This window comes from Quercus suber, unplaced genomic scaffold (genome assembly GCF_002906115.3).
Source record: "Quercus suber isolate HL8 unplaced genomic scaffold, Cork oak 2.0 scaffold_1362, whole genome shotgun sequence".
In the NCBI taxonomy this organism is placed as follows: domain Eukaryota; kingdom Viridiplantae; phylum Streptophyta; class Magnoliopsida; order Fagales; family Fagaceae; genus Quercus; species Quercus suber.
Genome location: NW_027070745.1, coordinates 11,084 through 23,101, shown reverse-complemented (window position 1 = coordinate 23,101; position 12,018 = coordinate 11,084). Strand labels below are relative to the sequence as shown.

Below are 12,018 nucleotides of genomic sequence, written 5' to 3'. Positions count from 1 at the left end.
TCCAGAAATTAGGGTTAAGGAAATCGGAATTATGATTGTGGCTATTTCTAATAAATATTTTCGGTAATGGGTTTGTTTGAATTCTTCTCTTTTGGATTTAAATCATTCAATTTCTTCCTCTGCAACAATAAAGTGGAATCTTTCTACAATCTAGAGTCTCTAAATCAAAGCAAAAGTCTCAATTAATTTTCCTAATATATATTCTCTTCGATTATGGTTCGCTGTCAATTTAGGAATTTGGATTAATAACCCTTTTCCTCTCTATTCGTTAAATCAAGGAAAACCCCTCACAATATGAAAATCCTACCTGAGTTATAATGGCCTCTTACCTGTTCTGTTTATTACTTTGTAGATTTTAGTTGATATTTTTTTAAAAGAGACTTTTTAGAAGAAATTAAAATAGAATTAAAGTAGAATTAATAGTCTATCTAAAGTGAAGGAAATGTCTATACTTGGTGAAAAGAAGAAATTTTACCTCTATTCTCTGATAATCTGATGTAAAATGTTAAGAAAACAGAAAATATCCAAATTGCTTGATGTGTTTAAATTTTTTAAAGATGAGATTTTAGATGCAATTCCTCTAGCATGTATATGCTTCAACTTTGGACATCGGTTTAGTATAATTTTCTAAAGAACCACTTGAATTACACTTTTAATTATTTAAAAAAAAACTCTTGACACTATAATGCTTGTGACCATTACACATTTGAAACTTCCATAGTGGAAATTTGGTGGCTAGGATGGTAAGATGCATTCTTAGAATTCAGACTACAAAAGATTGAGCAAAGTGTAACTTGGCAGAGAAAAAATATGAATTTATTTTTCTTTTCCAATTTTGTTTTAGGTTCTTTTTTCTTTTATGGTTTTCAACTTTTCTCAGATTTAATTTAGATGTTTGTTTGTATATTAAAAATCACAATTGTTAACCATGTTTGATGCTTATTTTATTTATTTATTTTTTTAATACCTTTTTAAGACTAGAACATCAATCTTTGGCATCAACATCCCAATTTGGATTTCCCTAACAGGTGTAAGTCATTTTGTTGCTCAGAGCTAAGGCTATAAAAGATCTTATAATACTTATAAGTATATCAAAGTTCTCTTTATATCAGCTATGCTTTCCCTTATCAATCACTTACTTTCTACCAATAGAAATTAAAATATTGTTTCCTTGTATTTATACATTGGAATTTTACCTTATATTATTATTAAATATGTTCTCCTTACATGGAGCTCAAAAGGTTGTATTAGTCTCTATTATTTCAAATGTTACATTTAAATAGGTCTTCATTATGCTATTGCCTCCAGTTGGACAACAATCACCCATTTAGCACACCAAAGAATCCATTTTGTTCCTATTGTGTATACTGTTGTAGTTGGCATGTTCAAGATGGACTACATTTGAGGCGATTCTACATATGTGCTATAGTGTTTGTAGGTGGCTAATGATGACTCAATTCATCCAAGTGAAACAGAGCTGGCATTTACTGTACATCAGGGCTAGCTAGAATATGGCTTTGCTCACTAGATGTTTTTTCGGTTAATAAGTTCTTAGACTTTATTTTCTACTATGGAGAATTTTAGACTTTTGACATTGTTATTGAACTTGACTCTACATCACACAATTGTAATTTTTGTTTCTTGAATTGATTGGCATTATTAAAACAAAGCCTTTAATAAACATATTAATTGTTGTATTTTATTGTATTGTTATGTCAATTTGATGGTATTTTAAATGTGTAATATGTTCCCCAACATTGCGCAGGTTAAATGCTAGTTACTTTAATCGCAAGAACTATCAAGAGAAATACTTTAATCTGGACTAAAGATGTTGATTAGTTACTACAAGAGGTTTTGATATTATTATCTTCTCCATTTGTGTGAGATCCAGACATGATGCAAATATGTTGATGTGAAACTCTAACAGCAAAGTGGTTGCAAATATCTTCTTTATTTTCCTTTTCATCATTGTTATGATTCATATTCACCTGACTTGCTGATTTGCAGGGAAACTACATGATTTCCAATAAGCTTGCTTGTAACTTGTAAGACTTCCATGAACAATGTTTGCTTAGTGAGTGCATTCAGTTCATTAGCAAGGCATTGCTTTCATCTTTTAAAACGCCTTACATTCTCAAAGATACTTAGCATATAACATAATCTAGTAATGGACAATTAGAGTTATGAAACCTATGACATATCACATGAATCCAGCACCTTTTTGTCTCAAGCACTGGAACTCATTAGCACCTTCTGTGAGAGCAGTTTTTCAAAAATCATGGAAAAAAAATACACTTCTGAGCTCAAATAGATGTTGAAGTACTTTCATATTTTCTTTTAAGATTTACATTCAGTCTCAATCAAATAACAACTTCTCTAGTCTTTTACCACCGGGGATTTTTCCCCTGATCAGTCTATTTGTGTTTTTCCCTTAGAAGCTTTTTGGCTTGCTGTGCCGGAGATTTTATTGGCCCTCCCTAGGTGGTAGTTTCGCTTACTTTTAGATGTCAATTTCTAAAATGGATTGTTTATCTTAGAATTTTTTCATTGGTTGTTAAATATGTCATTTATGCTCTCTAGATTGTGCAGATGAAGAAGCAATTCTTGCTTAACCTTGGTTGATTACTTGAAAGTCTAAAATTAAAATCTAGGCCTGTACTAATTAATTCGGTTAATTACAAAATTTGCAATATTGTTTTATTCACCCACAAAATTTTCAAAATATTTCATAAGATAATCACGTTAAAATTGTTTAGATGAAGTTCCATTTTATTTGGTTTTAGCATTGCTAATGTGCTAGAATTATTTCTACTTCCTAAGACTTAAAATTTCATCACATTTGCAATGAGCTAACCTTACTTGAATATGTTTCTTGTTAGGCACTGGTCAACTCAGAATTTTCAACATGTTTTTTAAGGTTAACTCTGTTAAACAATTTCATTTGTCTTTCATCCAGTAATTTGATAAAAGAGATCATATTAAGTTTTGTCCTAACTAATGGCAGGCTACTCTTCGATGACTATGATTATGGTATTAGCTGATGAAAATTGACAAGGTCTTACGTCTTCATTAGCATGCTTCATGTTGAGTGCATTTAGTTACATCAGTTTTTGGTTTCTATTTTAGATGACTTGCAACTTGTCTTATGACATGACTTGCAACTTGTCTTATGACAGACTTCTATGTCTAGCAAAAAATCAAGTGTCAAGTTGGAGCAGATATCAATTGAAAATATTCTTGTTTGTTCCATGTAGTTGAAGAATCAATGACAACCAACAAGAAGAGGTCCCTAGACTCCTTGTTAGAGATGGTGGCTAATATTCTGAATAAGTGTGTGAGTGCAATGATTTCAATGCATCGAGTTAGGGCTTTTTAGTATGGGTAGTATAAATATGTTGTAACTCTATTTTTCATATTGTGAAACCATTTGTTGCTCGTTCTTGTGGATGTAGGCATGTTGCCGAACCACGTAAATCTTTGTGTTATTTTTCTCTCTATTTTCGTAAAATTGCATAAACAAAATCTTCAACGCTCCTATATTACTGGCCTGCTGAAATATCATAAGTTATTGATGATTTTATAGTTGACTTCTTTGCAAGAAATAAATATAACAAAACAAAAGATATAACACCAGGACTGGACAGATATACCAAAATGAAACATAAATGTTGATTGTCCTTATTACAATAGTGTGGATAATAATAGGGTTTTGTTCTTAATTAAATAAATCTACAACATCTATATTATATATAAGAGGAATTTTTTTTTTTCAATTGAACATTTATGTGGTTAAAAAAATACCCTCATTAATGAAAGATAAATATGGTCATAAATGTCAAATAACAAATTTTATTTTGAATTCAAAAAGAAAATTCCTAAAATTTAAGATTTTTTTTTTCTTTACATGCAAAAAAGAAATTACGATTATTGCTTATATCTAAAGTTTATTCTTTTAATTGTTTGAAAAATAATCAAAATATTTCTAAATTATAATAAATGCAAATTATTAATTTTTACTCAAAAAAATAGAAGAGCCTTTAAGCACTCACGTAAATGCGTACTCAGAACCTCTAACAATCATGTAATAACCACATTATGATATGTACTTTACAGGCTAACCTTTCCACTATAATTAAGAAACACTTGTAGTAGATCTTGAATTTATTCTACATTAGTTTAGACATTATTATAACTAGAAAAAAGAAAAACCTGGCTTCAGTTTTCCAAAAGTCCTAGCTGAGCTACTATAAAATTGAACAATTATTCAATATTGGGACTCGTCTCCATAATTTAAGTTGATTGTAGTTCCAGTTGGGAAATGGTATTTTGAAGATACATACATTAAGCTACATCCACATATTATGCAGTATCTAGTTCTAAGTTAACACAAAATTATAGAAGTAAGAAAATGTGAATAGCACAATTGATAATGTAATCCCTTAACCAAAATGGCTAGTCTACCAGGTTTATGCTTATCATTTTTTTATTTGACAATCATTTATGCTTATCATGTTATAACCTAACTTGGGGTGGTGATGATAGAGAACCACTCCATACCCTAAAGAGAGGCAATCTTTGAAACAACAAAAAACCTTGACACGGTGAACAAATCACCCGCCTTAAGAGCAACCACATCAGTTCGTGTATTTTACACATCTATTTTTACACTAAAAACCTACTTTTTCTATTTTACACATTCATTTTTACAAAATACTCACATCAGTTCATCTATTCTATCACATCTTTTATTTAAATAATCAATTTTCTCAATTTTTTTATTATTTCTCTCAACTAACCCCTATACATACGCACGCTCTCTCTCTCTCTCTCGCCCCATTTTTTTTGAAATGTTGCTCTCTCACTATACCCATCTCTCTACCTTTATGCCCATTTCTGAATCAACTCTCCCTCTCGGTCTAAATCCACACCATCTCGGTCACAAGCTCCAATCCACACCATCTCGGTCATAAGCACAAGCACCGATCTCCCTAGCTCCCTAGCTTCGATCAGGCTCCGATCAGGCAAGACCCATACCCACGAGCTCCGATCAGGCGAGACCTACGAGCTCCGATCAAGCGAGACCCACGATCGTTCTAGTCAAGCACCGATCGTTCCGATAAGCATCGATCTGTCTCTTTGTTGTTTGTTCGTTTGGGTTTGTTTGTGTGTGGGTGTGTTTGTGTATCTGTGTGTGCGTGTGTTTGTGTGTGTGTGTGTTTTTTTTTTTTTTTTTTGAGTAAGTGTATCTCTGTGTTGATTTGTTTGTGTGGATGTGTTTGTGTGCATCTGAGGAAAAAAAAAAGATGAGAAGTTACTGAGTTTGTTGAGCCCGTAGAAGAGAGAGAAAAAAAGGAGCGAACGGAAATTAGTAAAATAATAAATGGACGAGCTACAGTAATCGTGCATATTTACACGGTTATTGTAGCTCGTGTAGAGATATACACATTTGTACACAATTTTAGAATGACTGATGTGTAGCATTTTTGAGGCAAAATGTGTAAAAATTGTGTTTTACATGATTTTAGAAAGACTGATGTGAAGCATTTTTAAGACAAAATGTGTAAAAATTGTGTTTTACATGTTTCCATGACCCTACGGCCATCAACACCAACAACCTGAACACGGCCACTACCCCTAACAATATAAGTCACCTGCAATGCTGAGTCACAAGAAAATCCAGGAGAGCAAGTGGCACTTCCATCCAACCTAACAAGGTCAGCCCCAAGCCCAACTTCATCAACCGAAGGAAGGTTATTAGTGTTCAAGACCACGACCCTTCCACCTTTCTTACTGTCCACGTCTAATGGAGCCTCCTCACAATTCAATGCCAAACCCAATCGATGTTCCTTCGTTGGCTCAGGCATTTTAAAGTTCCCATTAAGCTTGACAATTCCATTGCCTGACTGCTTTCCGACAAGGGTTTTCACAACATTCTCATCCAAGTCCCACGGACGGCTCAAACTCGGTAGAGAACCCAGTGAAGATCCCATTGGAACCTGTCAGGAAAAAATCAGTAAACTCACCAGCTTTGTGAGCTTTTGAAGTATCTCCCAAGAAAAGAACAATTAACTCAGTGTCCTCTTCATTGTACCACCATGTAACCACGCCAAGAGGAAGGGCAATAGCATCACCCTTCTTAATTGCGAGGACCTTCTCTTCTGATTCAGGAAGCACAATTCTGTATGGTGGGGAAGCACAATTTTGTTCGTTGACTTTGCGCTAAAAGCTCTAAAATTGAATCCATTGATTTCATTTGTAAATGTTGATTAGTTCAAGGTCTAGAGACACAGTCTACCCTTCTTGCCAAGAAAAGGCACCATCCTAGTTTAAAAAATCTTTAGGCCTTGCCGAGGAGCGATTTGTGCTTAATTTTTGATACATGACTAGGAGGTATCGTTGTTATCATAGTTTGTTCCGCATCTACTTCCGAGTGAAACAGATGCAACTATTTTGAAGATACATCCATTATACTACATCCACATATTGTGTGGTATCTTACTCTAAATTCACACAAAAAAATTATAGAAATAAGAAAATGTGAGTAGCACAATTGATAATTTAAGCCCTAAATCAAATGGCAATTGACTGAAACTTGTGTTCGGGATCCACTGAGGCTAGTCTGCCAGACCATTCAAAACAACGGCCCATAGGCCGATTAGTGCATTCACTGGATTACTTGGATTGGCCTATTAACCCTTCTCTTGCACGATGGTGGGCACTCTTTCACTCTCTCAACTTTTGATTGTGGATATTTTTCTGGCTTGATTTAATTTTATTTATTTTTTTACATATCATTGGTTTTTTCCCTGTTCTTGGTAGAAATCGAAGTCCAAATTTCTTCATTGTTCTCTTCAAGAAATATAGAGTTTAATGAAAATATTTTGGTTTCAACAAGTTAACAACTCAATAATTGAATAGGTGATGTATCTGGAATCCTGGATTGGCCTTGAATTCTAGCTGTGTATTAGAATAGAGTGAAAATTGGCACTTAGTGATATCGGAGTAATGTTTGTTTAGTATCTTGGTGTTCATTGAAAACAAAAGTGCATCACTTGGACTTGATTTCTCCTTTCAAATCAATCAATAATCCATAATTAAATGGAAATTTATCAAAGAAGCCAAGAGCAACGTTGGCTAAAATGGCCAAATATTATTATTGGCCAAAATTATTAGTGTTTTACCACTGTTTGATAAATATTTAATAATATGTATGTGTTTGGATAATACAACAAGTTGCGGTGCGTTTCCAAGTTCATGTTTCAGAACTTTTTTTTTTTTCAACGCATAAACAGTAAAATCACAAGAGATAATTATTACTGTTCACATACTGTAGCACACTATTTACGCACTGTAGCAGTACTGTTTATGCATTAAAAAAAAAAAAAAGGTCTCACGGTACTATTTATACATTTAAAAATTATTTTCCTACAGTGTTTTCAACAACAATCAATTTTCAGCAACTTTCAACAACAATAAGCTGTATCCAAACAAATCCAATTACTTTTTTAAAACTCGAATTAGAAAAAGTCAAATTTCACAATGTCACGTGCAACTCGAGTTTAAAAAACTTATTCTTTGTTGTACTCTCTGCTTTCATATACTAATAAGTTACTTCTTTTTTTTATTTTTTTTTTTTGAAACCACTAATAAGTTACTTCTTGCACTTTCACATCCCTTCATGTAATAGAAAATTATACAATGACCATTTATTGTATTTAAGTAAAAGCATGCAACATTTGCTATTTTCTATGCTACTGACGCTCATCATTAAGGTGGTGTTGTTTTTCCAATTAAAGTAGGGCTAATTTAGTAAAATCATGCCGACTTAAACAGTGCCGATGCAAAGTTATGGGTGCTGTCCAGCACCATTCTCTCACTCTTATGGATTATTGGTTGTCTAGGCATAGTGTAGGTGGTATGATTTGTGCTTGCTCTGTTTGTAGCCTTTCATGTGAATCTGCATCTCTTTTTTCTTTTTCTTCTTCTTCTTCTTCTTTTTCTTTTCTTTTCTTTTTTTTTTTTTTTTTTTTTTTTTTTGTGTTGACTGACTTGAGCATTTCCAAAGCCAAACAGTTAAAATATTCTTTACCAAACTTGAAGTATGTATAGAGAATATATATTCTTACACGGTACTCGAGTTTGTCTCTTTCGAAAAGATAAGGAAAAAAAAAGCTGATGAAAGACTGTAAGTTTCATATACGACTGTCATAACAAAGGGCCATTGCTTTAAGCTTCAATAATGCAGGGAAAACAGTGTCCACATAGTTTGCTTTCGGTGCAGAATATTGCAGAAGGCCAGAAGGACCGACACTTCATGTACAACTGTCATAACTAAGGGCCATTGCTTTAAGCTTCAATAATGCAGGAAAAACAGTGTCCACATAGTTTGCTTTCGATGCAGAAAATTGCTAATTCTTAGGCATTTAGAGCGTAAAAAATAGTATTTTTTTTCTTTTACATTTATAATAAAGTTTTTTCATTAAATTTATGATGAAATTTATCATAAATATAAGGAGATAAACTCATAAAAAATATATATAAAAGGATAAAGTCCTATTTTACTGTATACCAAAATAATTTAAGAATTTTCCTTGCAAAAGGCCAGAAGGACCGACACTTTATATACAACTGTCATAACTAAGGGCCATTACTTTAAGCATCAATAATGCAGGGGAAACAGTGTCCACGTAGTTTGCTTTCGGTGCAGAACATTGCAGAAGGGCCAGAAGGACCGACACTTCATGTACAACTATCATAACTAAGGGCCATTGCTTTAAGCTTCAATAATGCAGGGGGAAACAGTGTCCACATAGTTTGCTTTCGGTGCAGAAAATTGCAGAAAGAATAATTTTTGGGCATTTAAAGTGTCAAGAATGGTACTTTTTTTTCTCACATTTATAATAGAGTTTATTTATTAAATTTATGATAATATCTATTATAAATATAAGAAATATAAGAGAATAAAGTACTATTTAACTATACTCTAAAATTAACTAAAAATTTTCCTTGCAAAAGGCCAGAAGGACCGACACTTCATATACCACTGTCATAACTAAGGGCCATCGCTTTAAGCTTCAATAATGCAGGGGAAACAGCGTCCACATAGTTTGCTTTCGGTGCAGAATATTGCAGAAGGGCCAGAAGGACCGACACTTCATATACAACTGTCATAACTAACTGCCATTGCTTTAAGCTTCAATAATGCAGGGGAAACAGTGTCCACATAGTTTGCTTTCGGTGCAGAATATTGCAGAAGGGCCAGAAGGACCGACGATACAAGACTCTTGAATTATAAATCTTATTAACATTTCGCGTAGATATAAATTATTTTGTTAAAAATTAAAAATTAAAAACTGAAAATATTATAATAAAATAATTTTTAAATATGTAAATAATATTGTAAAACTTATTTTTTATAAAAAAATTTATTGAAAAATAAAATTTATGAGTTCTATAAACAATGCACAAGACCCACTCGCATTGTTTTTCATTCGTATCCAAACATATACTAAATATGAAGTATTGTGAGGTTTACCAAAAAAAAAAAAGTATTGAGAGAAAAGAAAGAATGAGACATCAAGCTAAACGAGTTATGCTTCATCAATGTGTTATTGCCATCCCATCAAAAAAAAAAAAAAAGTAAAAAAAAAAAATGTGTTATTGCCATGCATGGTAGCACCTAGGGTTATAAACAAGTTAAATATACAAGTATTAAATGTTCATGATTATATTTAGATTTTATTTCAAATACAAGCCAAACTTGGACTCATCATTGGATGAGATTAAATGTAAAACTTTGGGTCATTTTTGTGGTTGAAAAAGCTTGAATTTGTTTACAAGCTACTTAATTAACTCTTCTTCTTCTTCTTTTTTCTTTTTTTTTTTCATGTATACTAAGTGTGGGGGAAAAGGGGGTCAGGCCCAAGTTAATGGGCCGAATGCCCCCGAGAGGAATGTTTCACATCCGAAAAGAGGAATGTGGAAAAGACAAGGCCCAGATAGGAGTGGAGTCCTCTTGATGAAGGATCATCGCTGTCCGAGGAGGATGTCTCCAGTCCGAGGAGGACATCTCCTGTCCGAGGAAGATGTTTTGCTCTGATATGATATCGGAGACTAATTGAGTAGGGGAAAAGCCCGAATGACTGTCCGAGGACTCCGCCTGATCAAGATAAGCTCAAAGCATATTCAAGAACGATAAGGATGGGGAAATATCTGAGGGAAAGGCTGCTGCCACCGTATTCAATGCATTGCAACAGCTTTTCTGGCCGCATTTATGTGGAGAAGACCTCTGAACAGTGCATCCTAACCTACCGCCACTCACACAGAGATAAAAAGAAGCTGCCTGACGTGACAGGTACTTGAGCAAGTTCATGGATGGGGAGCACGTGGACGATGGAGATAAGGGTAGGAGTGACTATATAATAAGGGGGAGCACCTGTCAATTGGACGGGGGAAGAAGGAGGAAAGAAAAGAGAGAGAAAAAAAACAAGAGAGTGATTAAAACTATCAATGTATACAAACTGATCAATGCACTGTTGAAATGGTTATGATCCATTGTTATTAATCCCTTACTAATTCTAGTTCTTTGACCCATACTCTACAAATTAATTGTCTTTGGGTTTACGTAAAGAATTTGAACCCTACACTAAGCATTGCAACTAAATTTTTATACCCTTTACATATACATACTAATAATTAATAAATTATAGCTGAAAATATATATTATGAGTTTATTAGATAGAATGATTTTAGTTTATGAAAAAATTAATTCACTGACCTTATAATGTCAAAACTTATCAACAAATAGACTATTTCTAATCTCAAGTTTCTATAAATTTTTTTATATATTTCTTTGGAGACATCTGGATGGCTGCAGGCTTAATAGACTTGAAAGACATGCTATAAGAGTTCTCAACTTTCATTTACCATACTATTTATTTAGAGGGTTTTCGAGATATTTTATGAGCAAAGAATGTAGTAGTCTTGTCAAAGACTATGACATCACTTCTTTATTTCAAATATATATACACATAAACACATAAGATTTTAAAAGGCTTTTATTTAACCAAATGTACGTATATTTAATTTTCTATATCTATAATAAGCACACATTATACATTTCAAATTGTTGCTAAGTAACTCAAAAAATTGTTATAGAGGCGGGGCCATGCTTCTGAAAGCTCGATCCGAGTGCCGTGTGTCATTTACAAACGTGACCCTTGCTTAGGAGGTGGTACTTTGCCATTTTAGTCCCCTAAAAATTGTCATTTTTTATTTTAAATACAAAAATCTTTAAAAGTGTTTTATAATGTTAAAAATTTGAAATGAAGTCGTTTCAAAGGAGTTAACATAAACTTTTTAATGGTGATAGATAAAAGGACTAAAATGCACGATGTTATCAAAATTAATAGATTAAGATGATAATTTTTAAATTTAATGGACTAAAATGAGAAGTGGTTATAGAATGTAACGTGTATTTTAAGATAAATTATAAAAAAAGGGCTATTTAAAAGTATTTTCATTTAAAGAAATAGTTTTAGAAACTTGAGGTTCTAAGTTCTAAAAATACAAAGGCATACTTTTTATTAAAAATTTCCTTGGTTAGTGTTCGCAGTTAAAACTTAAATTAAATGTAAGAACTTCAAAACCGATCTATTTATCTATCTATAAGATATTATAAAAGTTAAATTTGAAAATTCGTGGATGAATACTACAATTACACTTATTCCTTTTTGAAATATACTACAATAACATGTGACAATTTCCTTAATTTATTTAATTGGTATAATGTGGAAAATTAATACTACATGTCAAAAAAAAAATTTTGGGTTAAAACTACATGTCAAAAAATTACTTGTACATGACAATATGTTTGCAATATTTATAGACATGTGACATATAATTAAAAATTGTGCAGGGCCTACCTCCCTAGGCCCTAATTAAGGACGAGAAATTATAAGTCCCTGGAGGACCAACACTCCGCATATGATTCACCAGCTTTTTTTTTTTTTTTTTTTT

General features: G+C 32.7%; 1 long non-coding RNA gene and 1 pseudogene across 3 annotated transcripts; one reads left to right on the top strand and one right to left on the bottom strand.

The window, feature by feature from the left end:
* Positions 1–13: 13 nt before the first annotated feature.
* On the top strand, positions 14–3,587 carry LOC136065944 (uncharacterized). 3 transcript variants are annotated; one of them, XR_010627522.1, is made up of 3 exons: positions 14–2,074; positions 2,880–2,917; positions 3,005–3,587. It is a non-coding gene; the product is annotated as an uncharacterized LOC136065944 (long non-coding RNA). The 3 variants fall into 3 exon arrangements; XR_010627521.1 differs by having other exon boundaries at positions 14–2,045; positions 2,880–3,587; XR_010627520.1 differs by having other exon boundaries at positions 2,880–3,587.
* Positions 3,588–5,379: 1,792 nt separating this feature from the next.
* LOC112004271 (glutelin type-D 1-like) lies at positions 5,380–6,466 on the bottom strand (annotated as a pseudogene).
* Between the last annotated feature and the right edge of the window lie 5,552 nt (positions 6,467–12,018).